The 23,017-nt window shown below is 49.0% G+C and overlaps 1 protein-coding gene across 4 annotated transcripts in view; it reads left to right on the forward strand.

The window, feature by feature from the left end:
* Positions 1-23,017, forward strand: part of MPPED1 (metallophosphoesterase domain containing 1) — a 51,415-nt gene continuing 28,398 nt past the window's right edge. The window contains exon 1 of one of the 4 annotated variants that reach the window (XM_083181255.1): positions 1-21. The gene's annotated coding sequence lies outside the window, so the exon portion shown is untranslated. Of the gene's footprint in view, positions 22-3,803; positions 3,954-6,409; positions 6,869-22,227; positions 22,248-23,017 lie in introns of those variants that run through there. The other 3 variants (XM_083181253.1, XM_083181254.1, XM_083181256.1) reach the window with 3 other exon arrangements.

Below are 23,017 nucleotides of genomic sequence, written 5' to 3' on the forward strand. Positions count from 1 at the left end.
CCTGCAGGGGACAGTGGCAAGGTGAGTACTGTATATGTATGTTTGTACTTTTCAGGGTGTGCAGAGGCGCTGGAACGTTTTTAGGTTGGGGGGGGGGCAAGATATAATCTCATTTTGGCGCCCCCTAAATTGCTATATGTTACCCCCGGGCACTATACACACTGGCAGCGGCATATATGCATGGGCATTATACACAGGGCAGCGGCATATATGCGTGGGCATTATACACAAGGCAGCGGCATTTACGCATGGGCATTATACACAGGGCAGCGGCATATACACGTGGGCATAATACACCGAGCAGCGGCATATACATGTGGCCAGAGACACCAGGACTGACATTAATCCAGGGGTTGTCATTTACTCGTAAAAAGTGGAAAAAGTGGCAGTGTCACCCCCAAACAGATTTATGTGATTATGTCTGATTATGATAATCAGACATAATTACATAAACCTGTTTGGGTGTGAATCCAGGGGTAAATGACAACCCCTGGATGTGTCAGTCACTGGGGAAGGGAGGGTGAGAGAAGCAGCATTGGCAGGCGCACATCTTCCCTGCCACCCGCCCGGCTATATTACTGATTAATCAGCTGCCCACCCGCCCGCCAGGCATGTTTCGCGCCCCCCCCCCCCCATTTGTAGTAGGTGAGGCTCCTGCTCCGTGAAAAGTGGGCACGGCCCAACATTATACCACACACCGTAATGCCCATTGCACATTTTAGCAAACTTTGTAATACCAATTACACATAAAGCCACATGCCATAATGACAATTACACATAAGGCCACACATGATGCCAATTGCATACTATAGAACACACCGCAATGCCCGTCGCATACTAACACACCGCAATGCCCATCGCACACTATTTAACAAATCGTAATGTCCATTACACATTTAACACATAAGTGCCACTTACCTACATGCTCGGTGCCAGGGGCTTCATGCTCGATGCCATGGGCTTCATGCTCGATGCCAAGGGGGACTGAAATTGCTCGTTGCCAAGGGGGACTGAAATTTGCTCGCAGGGCGGGAAGGTGTGAGTAAATGATAGTGCAGAGCAGGGAGGGTGGGAGTGATAGTGCACAGCAGGGTGGGTGGGTGAGTGAGTGAGGATAGTGCACAGCAGGGTGGGTGGGTGAGGATAGTGCACAGCAGGGTGGGTGGGTGAGGATAGAGTGCACAGCAGGGTGGGTGGGTGAGGATAGTGCACAGCAGGGTGGGTGAGGATAGTGCACAGCAGGGTGAGTGAGGATAGTACACAGCAGGGTAGGTGGGTGAGGATAGTGCACAGCAGGGTGGGTGGGTGAGGATAGAGTGCACAGCAGGGTGGGTGGGTGAGGATAGTGCACAGCAGGGTGGGTGAGGATAGTGCACAGCAGGGTGAGTGAGGATAGTACACAGCAGGGTAGGTGGGTGAGGATAGTGCACAGCAGGGTGGGTGGGTGGGTGAGGATAGTGCACAGCAGGGTGGGTGGGTGAGGATAGTGCACAGCAGGGTGGGTGGGTGAGGATAGAGTGCACAGCAGGGTGGGTGGGTGAGGATAGTGCACAGCAGGGTGGGTGAGGATAGTGCACAGCAGGGTGAGTGAGGATAGTACACAGCAGGGTAGGTGGGTGAGGATAGTGCACAGCAGGGTGGGTGGGTGAGGATAGTGCATGGGTGGGTGGGTGTTGGAGGATAGTGCAGAGATTAGTGCACCCCACCCCACCCACAGTCGGCAAAGCAGCAGCGGTGCTTTCCGCGCACCCCCTCCCCCCTGTCGCCGGGGTTGTCCGCTCCCGGCTCCCTGCTGTGCACAGTGCTGCTATTCAAAAGTCACTCACATCTCCCGCTGGACCGCGCTAGCCAATAGGCGCTTGCGGTCCAGCAGGCAATCAACTGGTGGCTACTGGACCGCGAGCGCCTATTGGCTAGCGCGGTCCAGCGGGAGATGTGAGTGACTTTTAAATATACCACGTCTCCTGGGGGCAGCGGGCAGCGGGCAGCCGGCGGGGGAGCCGCACTGACTTGGGCACCTGAGCGGGCGTGATGGCTACGCCTCTGTCATTATTATCCGCCCGCCCTCCTATATTACATACCAGGCGCCGTGGATGGCTGCTGCTGCTGCCGCCGGGGAGATGTGTAGAAGACAATCACAGTGTATGTGGAGGGGATGCGCCGGCAGTGATTGGCTGGCGCGTCTTATGCACATCTCCCCGGCGGCAGCAGCAGCAGCCATCCCCGGCGCCTGGTATGAAATATAGGCAGCCGGGCGGATGATACTTTTTTAATATAGGCGGGCGGGCGGCTGTAATATAGGCGGGCCGGACATACTGGCGCCTCAGTAATTTTGGGGGGGGCAAGCTGCCCCCTCGCCCCCCCCGTTCCGGCGCCACTGAGGGTGTGTGCATTTTTTTTTTGTTAACATTGGTAATTTAATGCCCTGCATGCTGGGACTTGTAGTTCTCCAAGTCCTTGCGTGCAGGGGAGGCTTGCTGTGACTCGTAGTTCCACAACACAATGCTTTTTTAATGTATCTAATTTTTTGCTAAAAAATATCAGCCTGGCACCCGGACAGCCCCGGGCTTCAGCCCTGGAAGGTGAAGCCTGGGGAGGGGAGCCATTAATGGGGGAATCCCCACTCACCCAGATACTCCATTCAGGGCTAACCGGCCACGGTGCTCATGTTTCGGCTGGGGGACCTTGTATGAAAAGTGTCCACTGCTGGCTGTTAGAGGCTGGTGCTTGTTCCAAAATTTGGAGACCTCGAGTCTTCTCCCCCCCCCCCCCCCCCCCATATATTTGTGGAACCAGGACTGGGGGAAATACATATCAAGCAATTAACCAATCAGAGGTTGTGTTGGATCTCATCAGATATTAGTAAATAGTATAAATGTACTTCACTGCGTCATGCTGCATGTATCCGACCTTGGAGAGATAAAGTACTAGCAGGTATATTTAAAATGCACTGGGAACGATTTACTAAGCTTGGAGAGAGATATAGTAGCAGCCAATCTGCTCCTGCCGTGTTACAGACTGTTGACCAGATGGATCAAGCTTTAAACAGTGATAAAGTGGAGAGTGATAAACAACCAGCCAAGCATTTCCTAACTGTTATTTTTCAAACCCAGTCTATATCATGACAGTTGGGAGCTCATTGGCCAGTTGTTCATCACTCTTTGAAGCTTGATACATCTGGCCCTCTGTTTGAAAAATGACAGGAGCTGATTGGCTGCTATTTTATCTCACTCCATGTTATCTCTCTCCAATACTTAGTACATAGACCCCGCAGCCTATAAAGTGACAGGAGCTGAAAGGTCGACATATGTTTTTTAGGGTGTCTATATCAACATAGGTCGACATGGACACCGCGTGTATCGTGTCCCCTCGCATGGCTCGCCAGAAATTCCGCCTATCGGCACATGTCAACTCAAACTTTTGTTAGCAAATGCATGTCAAGCTTTTCACCATGTCGACCTTATGTCTGTCTACCTATTGAACCTGTTGACCATTGGCTGTCGACCTTTAGACCCTGTCAACCTTTTCACTGTTAACCTTTGGACCCCGTCGCTCCTTTTGGCGGTCGACCTTTGGATCCTTTTGACTGTCAACTTTTGGACCCCGTCGACCTTTTGACTGTCGATCGATAGTGACTGACGACCTAGAGTCAATCTATCATCAGTCCGGATACCCATTGTACACCCCAGTGCCATAGCGGTCCTTCACAGCGGCATGTGTAGATAACAATGTGTACTGCACTCTTGCATGGGGTGCGCCGGGAACTGTGTCAATCACTTCCAGCACCGCACCCCCCCCCACTCCCCCGATGTACAGGCATCCAGCAGCTCTGTCAGTACCCAGCAATCTTCCTTCAGCTCGCACATGAGACTATAGGAACCCACAGCGTCGCCTGTCAGCGAGGACTGGAGCCGCCTCACATCAGCCGGAGTGACCCCCCTCATTGTACAGAGGTCAGTGCACTCTCTCTGTGACATCACACGTCCCATTGTGTCTCGGGTCGGTGTCAGGGGCCGCTCAGAGCAGTACGGAGCATGGCGGGGGGGCTAAGAAGGATCTCATTCTCCTCAGCACCTATTGTATGTGTTATAGAAGGATAATAGGGGCTGGCGGGGGGAATCGCTGCATTCCAACACGGGGATCATTGGGGATTATCAGGTTTGAATCGAAAAAAGTGTTTTAAGTGTAAATTGGATGCAAAATGATCCCCCCACCCCGACAACATTAGGGGGGGTAAGACGAGCACTGCGCTGATTCTGGAATTTGGGGGATATGATGTATCAAAGCTTGGAGAGAGATACAGTACAAAGCGATCAGCTGCTGGGACTTTTACCAGCATCGCCTGGTCCAGGTCATTAGGAAGCTGTAATACTGGGCAGCGACCGTGTATGAGTCCCGTCCTCGGGGCTCGCTGTGCCGAGGGATCGGAGCCTATGTATTTAGGGGTGCCGAGGGATCGGAGCCTATGTATTTAGGGGTGCCGAGGGATCGGAGCCTAAGTATTTAGGGGTGTAGAGAGATCATAGCCTATGTATTTAGGGGTGCCGAGGGATCGGAGCCTAAGTATTTAGGGGTGCCGAGGGATCGGAGCCTAAGTATTTAGGGGTGCCGAGGGATCGGAGCCTAAGTATTTAGGGGTGCTGAGGGATCGGAGCCTATGTATTTAGGGGTGCCGAGGGATCGGAGCCTATGTATTTAGGGGTGCCGAGGGATCGGAGCCTAAGTATTTAGGGGTGCCGAGGGATCGGAGCCTAAGTATTTAGGGGTGCCGAGGGATCGGAGCCTAAGTATTTAGGGGTGCCGAGGGATCGGAGCCTAAGTATTTAGGGGTGCCGAGGGATCGGAGCCTAAGTATTTAGGGGTGCCGAGGGATCAGAGCCTAAGTATTTAGGGGTGCCGAGGGATCGGAGCCTAAGTATTTAGGGGTGCCGAGGGATCGGAGCCTAAGTATTTAGGGGTGCCGAGGGATCGGAGCCTATGTATTTAGGGGTGCCGAGGGATCGGAGCCTAAGTATTTAGGGGTGCCGAGGGATCGGAGCCTAAGTATTTATGGGTGTAGAGAGATCGGAGCCTATGTATTTAGGGGTGCTGAGGGATCGGAGCCTATGTATTTAGGGGTGCCGAGGGATCGGAGCCTAAGTATTTATGGGTGTAGAGAGATCGGAGCCTATGTATTTAGGGGTGCTGAGGGATCGGAGCCTATGTATTTAGGGGTGCTGAGGGATCGGAGCCTCAGTATTTAGAGGTGTAGAGAGATCGGAGCCTATGTATTTAGGGGTGCTGAGGGATCGGAGCCTATGTATTTAGGGGTGCTGAGGGATCGGAGCCTATGTATTTAGGGGTGCTGAGGGATCGGAGCCTATGTATTTAGGGGTGCTGAGGGATCGGAGCCTATGTATTTAGGGGTGGCGAGGGATCGGAGCCTATGTATTTAGGGGTGCTGAGGGATCGGAGCCTCAGTATTTAGGGGTGTAGAAAGATCGGAGCCTATGTATTTAGGGGTGCCGAGGGATCGGAGCCTATGTATTTAGGGGTGCCGAGGGATCGGAGCCTAAGTATTTAGGGGTGCTGAGGGATCGTAGCCTATGTATTTAGGGGTGCCGAGGGATCGGAGCCTAAGTATTTAGGGGTGCCGAGGGATCGGAGCCTAAGTATTTAGGGGTGCCGAGGGATCGGAGCCTAAGTATTTAGGGGTGCCGAGGGATCGGAGCCTAAGTATTTAGGGGTGCCGAGGGATCGGAGCCTAAGTATTTAGGGGTGCCGAGGGATCGGAGCCTAAGTATTTAGGGGTGCCGAGGGATCGGAGCCTAAGTATTTAGGGGTGCCGAGGGATCGGAGCCTAAGTATTTAGGGGTGCAGAGGGATCGGAGCCTATGTATTTAGGGGTGCTGAGGGATCGGAGCCTAAGTATTTAGGGGTGCCGAGGGATCGGAGCCTAAGTATTTATGGGTGTAGAGAGATCGGAGCCTATGTATTTAGGGGTGCTGAGGGATCGGAGCCTATGTATTTAGGGGTGCTGAGGGATCGGAGCCTAAGTATTTAGGGGTGCCGAGGGATCGGAGCCTAAGTATTTATGGGTGTAGAGAGATCGGAGCCTATGTATTTAGGGGTGCTGAGGGATCGGAGCCTATGTATTTAGGGGTGGCGAGGGATCGGAGCCTATGTATTTAGGGGTGCTGAGGGATCGGAGCCTCAGTATTTAGGGGTGTAGAAAGATCGGAGCCTATGTATTTAGGGGTGCCGAGGGATCGGAGCCTATGTATTTAGGGGTGCCGAGGGATCGGAGCCTAAGTATTTAGGGGTGCTGAGGGATCGGAGCCTATGTATTTAGGGGTGCTGAGGGATCGGAGCCTATGTATTTAGGGGTGCCGAGGGATCGGAGCCTAAGTATTTAGGGGTGCAGAGGGATCGGAGCCTCAGTATTTAGGGGTGCTGAGGGATTGGAGCCTCAGTATTTAGGGGTGCAGCTTGAATATCGCACAGCAGGCACATCTGGGACCAGAAATGGTTGGTAATTTGCTCTAGTTTGGAATATTTGCATATTAATGAGATATCTGGGGGACGAGACCCAAGTACACAATGAATGCATGGTCCGTATACACCTTGTGCGCACAGCCTGGAGGTCATTTATGACACAAAGTTTGAGTGCACTGAGCCATCAGGAAGCCCAGGTGCCACCGTCTGACTCACAGCTTCGGATTTTGGGGCACCCTGGATTTCGGATTAGGAAGTCTCACCCTCTATTACGGCCTGCAGCACCTCCTCAGTAGGGGTTACAGTCTTAGTAACACCCCAGAGATGCAGTAAGAGGGGGATATTGGTATTTTTGCCTGATATGATGACATCTGGGACCAGTCCGGGTTTCCAGGTAAGATTAGTAAATACTGTGATATTCGGCTAATGACTGACAACATATACCGTATTCAGCAGAAGTTAGCAGGAGTCATTGTGGATGTGACAGGCTTGTGTCGGTGTGTATGTGTGTCCGGGTTGGGATCATTTGGTCTACAGCATGATTGTCGACACCATTAGGTCGACATGGTTCTAGGTCGAAAGGTCATTAGTTCGACAGGTTGTTTGTTCGACAGGTCATTAGTTCGACATTGTCTACGTCGACAGTTAAAAGGTCGACATGGGGTTTTTCACTTTTTTTTACCTGAATGTCAACACACTCGACATGGACACAGTTTCAAGTGCACCGCATGCGTCGGGCACACTATTTTATTCTCCCACCACACCCTAGTGGATGGTAGGGCATGAAATACTGCCTGTCGGCTCAAAAAACAGTGAACAACCCCATGTCGACATAGACATTGTCGAACTAACGACCTGTCGAACTAATGACCTTTCGACCTAGAACCATGTCGACCTTTTCCTATGTCAACCTAGACGAGGCGTAACTAACAATTGCCCCACAGACCCCGCGGCGGCGCTTAGGGTAGCCAGCGCTGGCAGAGTCTGTGTTGGTGCCGGGATAGTGCTGTGCCGGTTCCTGGCTGCATCATCAGCTTTGCTCTGTTTGTCCGCTGGTCCCCTCTGTCTGTTCCTGCTGCTGTCCTTGCCCATGTGCCTGGCGCTGATCCCCCGTCTACTAGACTGCGCTGTTTGAGTGCAGAGGGGACCAGAGAAAGCGGCAGAGTTGGCTGCAAAGTTACAGCTACCTGAGCCTGGGGCAGGTAGGTATCTCGCCTCGGGCGCTTCCTCTGGTGCCTGTAACACTGTGCCCGCCGTGCCTGCTTGTACCAGGGCAGCTGCTATATATTTCTGCAGCAAACTTCTCTGGTCCTCCCATACTAGCCGGGTGTGTCCTTCCGTGTATCTCCTGTCCCTGTGATGCTGCTGGATGCAGGGGAAGCATGCATTGCCTATATGCATTGTACTGAGTCATGGGTTCAATTCCCACCATGGCCCTAACTGTGTGGAGTTTGTATATTCTCCCCATGATTGCGTGGGTTTCCTCTGGGTACTCCGGTTTCCTCACACAATCCAAAAATATACTGGTAGGCTAATCGGCTTCCAACAAAAATGAACCCTAGAATGTCTGTGTGCGCGTGTACATGTGGTAGGGAATATAGATTGTAAGCTCCACTGGAGCAGGGACTGATGTGACTGTTCAACTATTCTCTGTACAGCGCTGCGGAATATGTGTGCGCTATATAAGAAACTGGTAATAAATAAATATGCGACAGTGTTACCTTACTACTGATTCATATTTATGTTCATGCTTCTTATATTAATAGTTGTTTTTATAACACTATTTTAATTTTATTGATTTATTATTATTATTATTACATATTCTGTGGTGCTTTACGCTTAGGTAAATTTACCACAGTGCTGTCTAAAAATCTTTTTTTTTGTAGTTCAGCAGAGATATCACTGAGGAGAAGGGAATTTTTAATATTATTGTGGGTGTTGTAGTGCAGTGTAGCGGTAATGTGCAACTTGTAGAGGGATGTAGTGTGAGTGTAGTGTGGTCCAGCATGTACGGGCATGTAGTCAGTGCAGCATGTAGTGAAGTGTGATAAAGCAGGTACGGGGATGTACTGTAGTGTGGTCCAGCACCATGTACGGGGATGTACTGTAGTGTATGTGTAGTGTGGTCCAGCACCATGTACGGGGATGTAGTGTAAGTGTAGTGTGGTCCAGCACCATGTACGGGGATGTACTGTAGTGTAAGTGTAGTGTGGTTCAGCACCATGTACGGGGATGTACTGTAGTGTGGCCCAGCATGTACGGGCATGTAGTCAGTGCAGTATGTAGTGTAGTGTGGTCCAGCATGTACGGGGATGTAGTCAGTGCAGCATGTAGTGTAGTGTGATCAAGTATGTACGGGGATGTACTGTAGTGTGGTCCAGCACCATGTACGGGGATGTACTGTAGTGTAAGTGTAGTGTGGTTCAGCATGTACGGGGATGTAGTGTAATTGTAATATGGTCCAGCATGTAAGGGGATGTAGTCAGTGCAGCATGTAGTGTAGTGTGATCAAGTATGTACGGGGATGTACTGTAGTGTGGTCCAGCTCCATGTACGGGGATGTACTGCAGTGTAAGTGTAGTGTGGTTCAGCACCATGTACGGGGATGTACTGTAGTGTAATTGTAGTGTGGTTCAGCACCATGTACGGGGATGTACTGTAGTGTAATTGTAGTGTGGTCCAGCATGTAAGGGGATGTAGTCAGTGTGGCATGTAGTGTAGTGCAGCAAGTATTGCTCTTTTTTCTATATATTGATCATCTGATTATTTTTTCATTTTCTGATTGGGGCTTTGTCCAGTTGGTGCTAGAAGTGGGTCATTATAATTAATGCACTGCACTAGGTGCCGAGTCCTCCAGTAACTAGAGGTACAGAAACCTAAATGTGCTCATCATGTCTGCCAACCACTTACCCCAATATAACCTTTTATCTTCTCCTCTGGGCAGGATTATTACTGTATGTTCCTTATGTCGTGCTGCTGCCCTCTGCTGGCTAGAGTGGGCATAGACGCAACACTAGTTTATTACAGAATGAATTTAACACTTGTTTGTTTTTATACCAATATCAATAAGGTATTTTGCCATTTCGTATGTTCTGATCGCCACTCCTGAATTTCATGATAAGAACATTTGTTTTTTGTTTTTACTGTTGAGATGTCATTTTGTGTTTTCTCTGAAATGTCTGTATTTCTTGATTATCACTCACTGTTCATTATTCTATATGTATGGCATGCATGGCATAAGAAGAGGGGTGGTATTGTATGATATAAGAGGCAAAAACCTGCCTGGGGCACCTAACGTTACTCACCATACTCTCATTTACACTGGTATGGGGCGTCTCACTTTTCTGAGGTCTGTTGTTTGTCGGGACAGTTCTGATATACAGGGATAGGGAACACAGAGCCACAGCTAGACTATTTGGTGCCCTGTGCCAGAAAGAGAATTCCACTAAAGACATGCTGTATAGTAAGCATAGTTGGCTGCATTGTATTTCTAATCTCCTGGATTTTCAGATTCTGCCAGGGGTGTCACTAAGAAGTTTCTTTGCAAGTACAGTGATTTGCTGTAATCACTGTGCTTTGCTGCAGCTGCTCAGGAGTCCCTGCTGATCATTATCCCCTTTATGGGAACCCATGACAGGATAGAGACACAGCAGCAAATGATCACACAGGGTCTTCTGTGCTGGTGTGCACTGAGCCATAGCATGCTGCTGCATCTGTTGCTTTTGGAATATATTACATTTATTGTATATGAGGCCTAATTCAGAATGGATTGTATATGATAAGCTGCTTACAGTGGCTTAGCATACAGTATATGATCCATAGCCATGCAAATGCAAGAGGAGGTGCATACCCAGAGGTGGGATTCAGCCGGTTCGCACCGGTTCTGCAGAACCGATACCTAATATAAGATCGGTTCTGCAGAACCGGTGGCTAAGGAGCGCTGACAAGGTACTTGAAGTAGCTGTGACAGCCGGGCAGAGAGCTGCGTTCTGCCCAGCTGTATACTGAAAGCAGGTCCGCCACCGTCCGTGGCTATTTTGAATGCTACTGCAGCTGCTGGACCGCGAGCCAATAGGAGCTCGCGGTCCGGCAGCCAATAAGGAGCGGCAATGGGGGCTTCTTATTGGCTGCCGTCCGCGAGCTCCTACTGTCTCTCGGTCTAGCAGGAGAATTCAAAATAGCCACGGACCTGCTTTCAGTTCAGTATACAGCCGGGCAGCACGCAGCTCTCTGCCCGGCTGTCACAGCTGCTTACAGCGCGTCTCCTCTCTATTAGCTGAGCGCTCCATGGTGGCAGCCATCCCTGCAGTCTCCTCCTCCGTGCCGAGCGAAGAGGTGGACAAGGCGGATGACAGAGAACCCCTCACTCTCACTCCTGGAATCCCTGGCACTGGGACAGATGCCTGTATTTACCGCTGAACAGCTAGAGCCTCTCTGTGACACTCTCCAAGATGCTCTCTCTCTCTGACACACTCTCCCTCCCTGAAGGGGGGGGGGGGGGGGCTTCCAAAACTTTTTCTATGGGGCCCAACAAGTTCTAGTTATGCCCCTGGCAACCAGCATGTATTCCCCCTTGGCAACGAGCATGAAGCTCCCTTGGCATCCAGCATGAAGCCCCTGGCATCAAGCAACACCCCCCTAGCAATGAGCATGTAGGTCCCAGGCACATGTTTCAAATATGTAAAGGGCATCATGGTGTGCGGCAAAATGTGTAACTGGCATCACGGCGTGTAGCACAATGTGTAATGGGCATTACGGTGTGTGGCCTTATGGGTAATTGGCATTATGGCGTGTGGCTTTATGCGCAATGGGCATTAGGACATAGAACCTGTTGTAAATGTATTTGAATCCCAGCACTGGGCAAACCGCTTCCTTCCTGCATTTGCAGTTTGATAAAATTGTGATGAGATCACAGTTTTAAATGAACATCATTGGTCGCGATGTTCATCTGCGACTTTAGGCGTTGCTCAGTCTTGCAGTTGCAGGGTCATTACAAGGCCAAGGAAACTGCGTCACAGTCCTTGGCCTCACTATGCCTAAGAAATAGGGGCAATACTCCCATTTTCCCAAATGCTGGCTGCCCCTGCCCTCCCTGTGAATGCCTCTGCTTGTCAGTCAGTTCATAACAATCGGGAAACTGCGGCATGGATCTCATGAAAAATCAAACCTAACTTATGGGCAGGGGTGCCGATAGGTCCGCCGAACCACAGTAAAATTGAGGGGGTGTGGCCACCAGGTGGGGGCGTGGCCCCTGTAGGGAAAAACAACAATATAAATTGTGCGGGCGGGAACATCATTACAGTCACACACAGAGTGAGATGGCGCAGGTGTGTAGAGGTGCAGTGAGATGGCACAGGTGTGTAGAGGTGCAGTGAGATGGCACAGGTGTGTAGAGGTGCAGTGAGATGGCAGAGGTGTGTAGTGAGATTGCACAGGTGTGCAGAGGTGTAGTGAGATGGCACAGGTGTGTAGAGGTGCAGTGAGATGGCACAGGTGTGTAGAGGTGCAGTGAGATGGCACAGGTGTGTAGAGGTGCAGTGAGATGGCACAGGTGTGTAGAGGTGCAGTGAGATGGCGCAGGTGTGTAGTGAGATTGCACAGGTGTGCAGAGGTGTAGTGAGATGGCACAGGTGTGTAGAGGTGTAGTGAGATGGCACAGGTGTGTAGAGGTGTAGTGAGATGGCACAGGTGTGTAGAGGGGTAGTGAGATGGCACAGGTGTGCAGAGGGGTAGTGAGATGGCACAGGTGTGTAGAGGTGTAGTGAGATGGCACAGGTGTGTAGAGGTGTAGTGAGATGGCACAGGTGTGTAGAGGTGCAGTGAGATGGCACAGGTGTGTAGAGGTGCAGTGAGATGGCACAGGTGTGTAGAGGTGCAGTGAGATGACAGAGGTGTGTAGTGGTGTAGTGAGATGGCACAGGTGTGCAGAGGGGTAGTGAGATGGCACAGGTGTGTAGAGGTGTAGTGAGATGGCACAGGTGTGTAGAGGTGTAGTGAGATGGCACAGGTGTGTAGAGGCGCAGTGAGATGGCACAGGTGTGTAGAGGTGCAGTGAGATGGCACAGGTGTGTAGAGGTGCAGTGAGATGGCGCAGGTGTGTAGAGGCGCAGTGAGATGGCGCAGGTGTGTAGAGGCGCAGTGAGATGGCGCAGGTGTGTAGAGGCGCAGTGAGATGGCACAGGTGTGTAGAGGCGCAGTGAGATGGCACAGGTGTGTAGAGGTGCAGTGAGGTGGCGCAGGTGTGTAGAGGTGTAGTAAGGTGGCGCAGGTGTGTAGAGGTGCAGTGAGATGGCGCAGGTGTGTAGAGGTGCAGTGAGATGGCGCAGGTGTGTAGAGGTGCAGTGAGATGGCGCAGGTGTGTAGAGGTGCAGTGAGATGGCGCAGGTGTGTAGAGGTGCAGTGAGATGGCGCAGGTGTGTAGAGGTGCAGTGAGATGGCGCAGGTGTGTAGAGGCGCAGTGAGATTGCGCAGGTGTGTAGAGGCGCAGTGAGTTTGCGCAGGTGTGTAGAGGCGCAGTGACATGGCGCAGGTGTGTAGAGGTGTAGTGAGATGGCGCAGGTGTGTAGAGGTGCAGTGAGATGGCACAGGTGTGTAGAGGTGCAGTGAGATGGCACAGGTGTGTAGAGGCGCAGTGAGATGGCACAGGTGTGTAGAGGTGCAGTGAGATGGCGCCTGTGTGTAGAGGTGCAGTGAGATGGCGCAGGTGTGTAGAGGTGCAGTGAGATGGCGCAGGTGTGTAGAGGTGCAGTGACATGGCGCAGGTGTGTAGAGGTGCAGTGAGGTGGCAGAGGTGTGTAGAGGTGCAGTGAGATGGCACAGGTGTGTAGAGGTGCAGTGAGATGGCACAGGTGTGTAGAGGTGCAGTGAGATGGCACAGGTGTGTAGAGGTGCAGTGAGATGGCACAGGTGTGTAGAGGTGCAGGGAAATGGTACATTATACTAGGGTAACGAGAGTAGGAACAGGGTATGGAAGACTACAACTTGCTTACTGTTAAAAATGCATATTAGGGAGATTGTGAAAGCAACAGCTACGATTGTGGTGTTGGAATCGGTGGGACGTCGCCTGTCTGAGCATTGTCGCTTGGTTTCTCAGTAATACCTACTGGATGACGAACCCTGATGGGTTCCAGGACTTACTCGTGTTCTGTGTCCTTCTCACATCTCGATCTATATAAGTGGACACAAGAAACCTTATTTTAAATGCATGTAGACATAGGGGTCACTGTACCTTATAACCAATGCAGGTAAATGGCACTGATGACCCTATTGTAATGTATGTATCTCTATATATAGTATATAAAAGTACATAATGAGGTTACGCTGCAATCGGGGAGATTGTCTAGACCAGGCATTCCCAATCACGGTCCTCAAGGCACACCAACAGTGCAGGTTTTAGTGATATCCAGGCTTCAGCACAGATGGTTTAATCAGAATCCCTCAGATACTAATTAAGTGGATATCTACAAAACCTGCACTGTTGGTGTGCCTTGAGGACCGTGGTTGGGAAAGCCTGGTCTAGACTATTCAGGGAGTCAGGGAGATCGCTGATATTTCGGGTGGGGTACAGCTCACAGACAATGCCTAGTCAGACAGTCAATAGATAGGCACCAAAAGTTAGACACGACTTAGTCAGACAGCGACAAAACTAACGACACAAGTAAAATGTTGACATGAAGAATCAATATGTACATGGCCACCGTATAAGTGGGGTTATGGTATATTACATCTACAATGTCTAGTTCTACAGTCATTTGGTCCACCACTAATGGTTAACAGTCAAATTGTTGACAGGGTCCAATGGTCGACAGTGAAAAGGTCGACAGGGTCCAAAGGACGACAGTAAAAAGGTCAACAGGGTCCAAAGGTCGACAGTGAAAAGGTTGTCAGGGTCTAAAGGTCGAAAGACAATAGGTTAAAAGGGTCAATAGGTCAACAGACAAAATGTTGACATGGTCAAAAGGTCAACTTTGTAAAGGTCGACATGGAAATGTTCAACATGAGTTTTTCTGTGTTTTTTGTGTCTACATTGACATGGACACTGTCTAAGTGTACCGCGTCCCCTCGCATGGCTCGCTACACTCGTCACCCTAATATATTCTCCCTCCACGCCCTAGTGGATGGTAGGGCATGAAGTACCGACTGTCGGCACATGTCGGCTCAAAATTTTGTATACAAAATGCATGTCGACCTTTTGGCCAGGTCAACCTTTTGACCATGTTGACCTTTTGGCTGTCAACCTATTGACCCTGTCGACCTATTGTCTGACGACCTTTGGACCATGTCGACCTTTTGATAGTCGACCTTTTGACCCTGTCGACCTTTTGACTGTTGACTATTAGTGGTGGACCATATGACCAAGACATTGTAGATGTAATATTCCATAACCCCACTTATACGGTGTCCATGTACATATTGATTTTTCATGTCAACATTTTACTTGTGTTGTTAGTTTTTTCCATTTCTAACTAATGCATGTCTAACTTTTGTCACTGTCTAACTAATGCATGTCTAACTTTTGTCACTGTCTAACTAATGCATGTCTAACTTTTGTCACTGTCTAACTAATGCATGTCTAACTTTTTGTCAATGTCTAACTATTGCATGTCTAACTAATGCATGTCTAACTTTTGTCAATGTCTAATGCATGTCTAACTTTTGTCAATGTCTAATGCATGTCTAACTTTTGTCAATGTCTAACTGATTCATGTCTAACTTTTGTCAATGTCTAACTAATATATGTCTTTTGTCAATGTCTAACTATTGCATGTCTAACTTTTATCAATGTCTAACTAATGCATGTCTAACTTTTGTCAATGTCTAACTAATATATGTCTTTTGTCAATGTCTAACTATTGCATGTCTAACTTTTATCAATGTCGAACTAATGCATGTCTAACTTTTGTCACTGTCTAACTAATGCATGTCTAACTTGTCACTGTCTAGTGCATGTCTAACTTTTGTCAATGTCTAACTACTGCATGTCTAACTTTTGTCAATGTCTATCTAACGCATGTCTAACTTTTGTCCATGTCTAACTAATGCATGTCTAACTTTTGTCACTGTCTAACTAATGCATGTCTAACTTTTGTCACTGTCTAACTAATGCATGTCTAACTTTTGTCACTGTCTAACTATTGCATGTCTAACTTTTGTCAATGTCTAACTAATGCATGTCTAACTTTTGTCACTGTCTAATGCATGTCTAACTTTTGTCAATGTCTAACTAATGCATGTCTAACTTTTGTCACTGTCTAACTAATGCATGTCTAACTTTTGTCACTGTCTAACTAATGCATGTCTAACTTTTGTCCATGTCTAACTAATGCATGTCTAACTTTTGTCACTGTCTAACTAATGCATGTCTAACTTTTTTTGTCTATCTATTGACTGTCTGACTAGACATTGTCTGTCAGCCGTCTGGAACCCGATATTTCAGGGAGTCTCCCTGACATTCAGGGATAGTTGGCAAGTACAGTACATGGTATAGGTGCCATCACTATCAATAAAGACATTTAGTCAACGACTAGCAAATCTTCCCAGATGGCAAAAAACTACAACTAGAACATCATCAGGAACACAAACAACCAAGAGTAAACAGGCTTCCTTAATGACAGCTCGTTAGCTATATATTTGGCACAAAATGTTACAAAAATAATATTATGCATTGATCGTTCTCCTTTAAGAAAATAACTTCCAAATACATGTCAGCGTTTAACTGTCAACAGCACAATATCCGGTGTGTTTATATCAATTTGGACAAGACATTTGATTAAGTGTGATTAATTTAACTCCTGTCAAAAGATGATAGGTAGAGTTTTCTTCCGATGACAAGGGGGCCAAGAGCTTCTCTGCGTTGGTGCGTTCGGAGTGCGCTTGATCTGATGTTGAAAAGTGAGTGTGATTACAGTCTATGCGAACTGCGCAGCATGTTCCGACAACAGAAGTAAGAGTTCCCAGCCATAAATATCTTGCCGAGACATCCAGCTATTAAAATCTCACTAACAGAAACATATGCTGCAGTTAATGAGGTCTGGGGGGCGGATCTGCTCCGCTATAAAAATGGAGAGAGACTTTTTTTTTTCCTCTCTCGATGCATAATCAGGAGAAAAACAGATCAGGCCAAAGGTTTCGCCGAGGAAACTGTTACATCTGCACAAAATCCACTATGTTTTCCCCTCATTTATTTTATTAAACATAGTATTGCAGCAGTCGCGGAGAACGTCCTACTAAAAAATGCCGTGGAAAAAATTATTTATATATAAAACCTAACACCAAGGGCTTAACTGCCATAGGTACAGGGAGCGCAGCTGCTATGGGCCCAGAGCTGAGAGGGGCCACCTTCCCTGTCACAGTTACATGTGTTATATACATGGCGTTACTACCATAGGTGCAGGGGGTGCAGCTGCTATGGGCCCAGAGCTGAGAGGGGCCACCTTCCCTGTCACAGTTACATGTGTTATATACCGGGTGCAGCTGCTATGGGGCCCAGAGCTGAGAGGGGCCACCTTCCATGTCAAAGTTACATGTGTTATATACAAGGGTGTAGCTACCATAGGTGCAGGGGGTGCAGCTACTATGGGGCCCAGAGCTGAGAGGGGCCACCTTCCCTGTCACAGATACATGTGTTATATACAAGGGCCTAAATACCATAGGTGCAGGGAGTGCAGCTGCTATGGGGCCAGAGCTGAGAGGGGCCACCTTCCCTGTCACAGATACATGTGTTATATACAGGGCGTAACTACCATAGGTGCAGGGGGTGCAGCTGCTATGGGGCCCAGAGCTGAGTGGGGCCACCTTCCCTGTCACAGTTACATGTGTTATATACAGGGGTGTAGCTGCCATAGATGCAGGGAGTGCAGCTGCTATGGGGCCCAGAGCTGAGAGGGGCCATCTTCCCTGTCACAGTTACATGTGTTATATACAGGGCATAACTACCATAGGTGCAGGGAGTGCAGCTGCTATGGGCCCAGAGCTGAGAGGGGCCACCTTCCCTGTCACAGTTACATGTGTTATATACAGGGGTGTAGCTACCATAGGTGCAGGGTGTGCTGCTGCTATGGGGCCCAGAGCTGAGAGGGGCCACCTTCCCTGTCATAGTTACATGTGTTATATACATGGGTGTAGCTGCCATAGATGCAGGGAGTGCAGCTGCTATGGGGCCAACAGCTGAGAGGGGCCACCTTCCCTGTCACAGTGCAGCTGCTATGGGGCCAACAGCTGAGAGGGGCCACCTTCCCCCTGTGTTATATACAGGGCATAATTACCATAGGTTCCCGAGGGTGCAGCTGCAATGGGGCCCAGATCTCAATATGGCCCATCGTTACTGTCTAAAACCATCAGTTGCTAAATAGGGGGCCTTTACAAACTTTTGCTATGGGCCTATGAATATCAAGTTACGCCCTTGATTGTACTAACAGGCTTTGCCAGAAGCTGGCCACACATCAGACCAACTTCTGACCAACTTTTTTAAAACCCTTCAAACCTCCAACCATCCAACTTGACATTCCAACTTATTATGAAAGACTTGAAAGTTGAATCAATATTGCACCTGATGGATGCAACTAATATGTAGTCCAATATGACCTTGAGTAGACCATCAAATCGTGCCTCGTGCCTCTGCACACTGACCTGTCTTGGAGACGCAAGAGTTTTGGGGAGTAATCGGTCTACACGGATCCGTGATGTAATTATTTGCGAGTTGCCTGGTTCCTGTTACCCGGTGCTGGGGTTCTTAGAATTGTGCAGCAAAAGGCATGGTCACTGGGGTGCAAAATTAGTAACACACTTGCCTTGAGGCACGAAAAGTAGGCAGGGGTTCAGGAACTTTTTGGGTGGGCAGAGGTGGTGTGTGGAGCTGTGGGTAAAGTGGGAGGAGTTATGGTTTGATGGGGCATCAATTGGTGCATAAAACAGTGAAAATAATAATAATGAAAACAGTATGTTAGATATAAATAATACTGCCTCATTGCTTAACTTACTGTTATAGTGGATTTTTCTTCTGAAGTTAAAGGTAGGTGGATAGAGAAAGAGAGAGAAGGAGAGAGAGAGGAAGGAAGAGAGCGATAGAGGGGAAAAGAAAGGGAGAGAGTGGAGTAATAGTTGGGGGTCTGTTGACACCCCTAGAACTCCCGTGGTGTCTTCTTCGTTATTTGTTTATTACATGGGGGGGAGGGGGGGGAGTTGGGATTCAACCTTGAAGCTCTTTTGCATGGTTGCCGCTCATCCAAGACTTTCACAGTGTCTTCTTCATTCCTCACCTGGGGGCCTTTAAGCACTTTTGCATGGTCAATGCCCATCCATCTTAGAGGCCGCTCCCTGCTAGGTGAAGAACAAAGGAAATGGCAGTGAGCAACCAGACATAGAACACGCCCCCCTCTGCCAAGCCCGTCACTGGTTCCAGAGCGCCGTTCCTAATGACATAATTTTTCAAAAGAACTTTTGATAAAGCGTTCCAAAGCTTTCCACCTACAAAATAGCTCTGGATAAAAGAATCAGTTATCATTGCGATTTACAGTATCTAGAGAATATTCACCGAAGTTTTGCGATACTCAACTGTTATATTGTGGTAAGAGGTCATCTGCAGCCTTGCAGGACCAGTTATCGGGGATATGGTAACGTGTGAGCAGTTTAAAACAAAATGGAGTTCCCCTATCTATGTTTTTGTGACTTTCACCAGTTAATGAAAACTACTTGTCTACCATATAGTCCCCCTACAGACAGGCTAGTATATCTTTTTTTTTTTTTTTTCGAAAGAGGGCTGTTAGGCTATTTGGGGCAAAAGTGTAGATTCCAGGATAGCATTAGTGCACAAGAAGGCTTTTAAGTTACCGGAGAAGACACTCGGGTGTAGATATAGCAGTCTATGGGCGATTTTTTCCCGCAAAATATGCCGTTTTCGCCCATTTCCCGAAAATCGCATATTTTATAGGGTGCGATTTGCGGGAAAAATCGCATTTTTTAAAGGTGCGATTTTTAGTTAGACTAAAAATCGCATCCAGATGTTTTCCCATTAAAAAGGATAGGGTTGCGATTTTTAGTAAAGCTTACTAAAAATCGCAAAAAAAATAGACCAGGTTCTGCCTGGCGCTTTTATCAGAAACATGCACAGATCATTGAGATCTGTGCATGGTTCTGTTGTAAAAAAATAGTTAAAACAAAAAAAAAGAAAAAAAACGGCGTGCGGCCCCCCCCCCTAAGCATAACCAGCCCCGGGCTCAAAAAGCCGGTGCTGGTATAATAAAATCAAAGGAACAATCAAGTTGGGGTTCCCTGGATTTTATAAAACCAGCACCAGGCTCAAGGTCCGGCGCTGGTTCCCAAAATACGGGGGACAAAATGACTAGGGGTCCCCCGTATTTTAAGAACCAGCACCGGACACAACCAGCCAGCAGGGTAATGCCACAGCCGGGGGGAGACTTTTTATACAAGTCCCCCCGGCCAAAGCATTAACCCCCTGGCTGGTCAGCATGGGCAGGGGTCCTGGGGAAGTGGGGACCCCCCCAATGAAGGGGTCCCCCCCTCCAGGACTTACCAGCCCATGCTGATAGTCCGGGGCTGTCCTCCATGCCCCTGGGCTGTGGGCATGGAGCTGATGCTTTGTGTAAAAAAAAGAATGTAAACTATTGTTTTACACTGGCGAACTATCAGTCCCAGCAAGCCTACCCCGCATGCTGGGACTTGGGGAACCACAAGTCCCAGCATGCGGGGCATTAAAGTGCCCGCTGGCACTTGTAGTTCTGCAGTGTAAAAAATAGTGCACAAAATCACACTGACACCCTGTGAAATAAAACTTTAATACACACAAAACACACTGATACTTACCTACCTTGAGCCCGTAGGTCGGTCCCTGGATCCTGGATTCGTCCTCCGGGGCTCCAGGGCAGAAGAGTCCGGTTCCGGGGCCTTGGTCCTGGTTCCGGGGCTGGTCCTGGGGTTCCGGGGCTCCTGGCGTGAAGAATCCGGGGTCCGTGGTAGTCCAGAGGGGTACCTAAGGAGGAAAATCCTACTCACCTGCTCCCCGGCGGCGACCTCCGGTGACAGCGCTGCTCCCGAATGGTACCCGGCTTCAAGGACTTTGCCCGGCGCTGAGATGTTTCCTCTTCGTTGTCTGTGAACAGAATGATTTCTCGGCCAATCAGGAGCCGAGAAACTCGGCTCCTGATTGGCCAGAAATCATTCTGAATACAGACGCCGACGGAGTAACATCTCTGCTCTGGATGCGCTGAGATGTTACTCCGTCGGCGTCTGTATTCAGAATGATTTCTGGCCAATCAGGAGCCGAGTTTCTCGGCTCCTGATTGGCCGAGAAATCATTCTGTTCACAGACGGCGAAGAGGAAACATCTCAGCGCCGGGCAAAGTCCTTGAAGCCGGGTACCATTCGGGAGCAGCGCTGTCACCGGAGGTCGCCGCCGGGGAGCAGGTGAGTAGGATTTTCCTCCTTAGGTACCCCTCTGGACTACCACGGACCCCGGATTCTTCACGCCAGGAGCCCCGGAACCCCAGGACCAGCCCCGGAACCAGGACCAAGGCCCCGGAACCGGACTCTTCTGCCCTGGAGCCCCGGAGGACGAATCCAGGATCCAGGGACCGACCTACGGGCTCAAGGTAGGTAAGTATCAGTGTGTTTTGTGTGTATTAAAGTTTTATTTCACAGGGTGTCAGTGTGATTTTGTGCACTATTTTTTACACTGCAGAACTACAAGTGCCAGCGGGCACTTTAATGCCCCGCATGCTGGGACTTGTGGTTCCCCAAGTCCCAGCATGCGGGGTAGGCTTGCTGGGACTGATAGTTCGCCAGTGTAAAACAATAGTTTACATTCTTTTTTTTACACAAAGCATCAGCTCCATACCCACAGCCCAGGGGCATGGAGGACAGCCCCGGACTATCAGCATGGGCTGGTAAGTCCTGGAGGGGGGGGACCCCTTCATTGGGGGGGTCCCCACTTCCCCAGGACCCCTGCCCATGCTGACCAGCCAGGGGGTTAATGCTTTGGCCGGGGGGACTTGTATAAAAAGTCTCCCCCCGGCTGTGGCATTACCCTGCTGGCTGGTTGTGTCCGGTGCTGGTTCTTAAAATACGGGGGACCCCTAGTCATTTTGTCCCCCGTATTTTGGGAACCAGCGCCGGACCTTGAGCCTGGTGCTGGTTTTATAAAATCCAGGGAACCCCAACTTGATTGTTCCTTTGATTTTATGATACCAGCACCGGCTTTTTGAGCCCGGGGCTGGTTATGCTTAGGGGGGGGACCGCACACCGTTTTTTTCCTTTTTTTTTTTTTACAACCAAAATCGCATATATGAAAATGCGCACATTTTCAGGACTGAAAATGCGCACATTTTCATGACTAAAAATCGACCTAAATCGCGGCAAATCACATTTTTTGCCGCTAATTCGCATCTCATTACATATGCGAATTAGCGTCTAAAAATGCGATTTTTAAAGGTGCGATTTCTGGCGAGTTTGGAACTCATCCAAAAATCGCAGCCTATTACATTTCGCCCCTAGACTTGAAAAGTGTTCTGAACTTTTACAAAAAATCGTCCAGGATCCGGGAGGTAACCAAGAAAATATATTGAATACATAAATATGCTTCTCTTTCATTTCCTTCAGCAGAGTGGCGTCTGAATCAAACACCAAGAATGTGCTCACATTTGAAACAGTTAATTATCACAATGTGCACGGTTCAGTATCCAATGTTGGTAAAACTGTTCCTAAAAAATAGGCACCAACTGATGGTTCTATGGAACAGACAGCGCCTTAGAATCATAAAGGTAACCAACAAATACCTCTTAATTGGTGCCTACTGCCTTCTATATAAACTGTGTTCAGAATTCAGTAATGGTTTTGTAAACCGTTTTTCATTTGGAACATGTAATCAGACCCATATACCGAATACACCTAACAACCAGCGAAAGGCTTAAATTTGGACGTATAAAACTTTTTTTTATTTTTTATTAATAAAATCTGTTGCTTACGCAAGTTCAAATACAGATGCTGGTCAGTCACCATAGATAAAGATGTTTCCTTTCTCAGCCTATGGGATGGTAAGAGCCTATGACTGTGGCCTCAACTTAGTGCTGTTATATTCTGCGGTACTTGTGGAGTATCACGGCTCCCACGACCTTGATCGTATGCTGATCGTATGATAAAAAATCGCATCGCATCGCATACGATCAAATCGCATGCGATGCGATCGCACCCGATTTTGCACTGAAATGCATCAAAATGCATTGAAATGTGTAGTAAACATGTGAAATGCCCCCAAATGCCATTTTTCATAGTGTACCACCCCCACTATCAACGTCAACCCGAAGCGTGGCGAGCGGCGGCGGTACGCGTCCTACGACCTTTTCATACCCCCACTATCCACGTCGGCGTGGAGTTGAGAATAGAAAGTGTGGCGAGCGCATCCCCTCGCGGGCTTCACAGGTATCCGCGTCCCCTCGCGGGGCTCGCTGCGCCCGCCACGCTTCGGGCTCAGTGGCTCGCTGCGCTCTCCACACTTTCTATTCTCAACTCCACGCCGACGTGGATAGTGGGG

The sequence above is a fragment of the Crinia signifera genome, chromosome 4 (genome assembly GCF_055691185.1).
Source record: "Crinia signifera chromosome 4, ASM5569118v1, whole genome shotgun sequence".
In the NCBI taxonomy this organism is placed as follows: domain Eukaryota; kingdom Metazoa; phylum Chordata; class Amphibia; order Anura; family Myobatrachidae; genus Crinia; species Crinia signifera.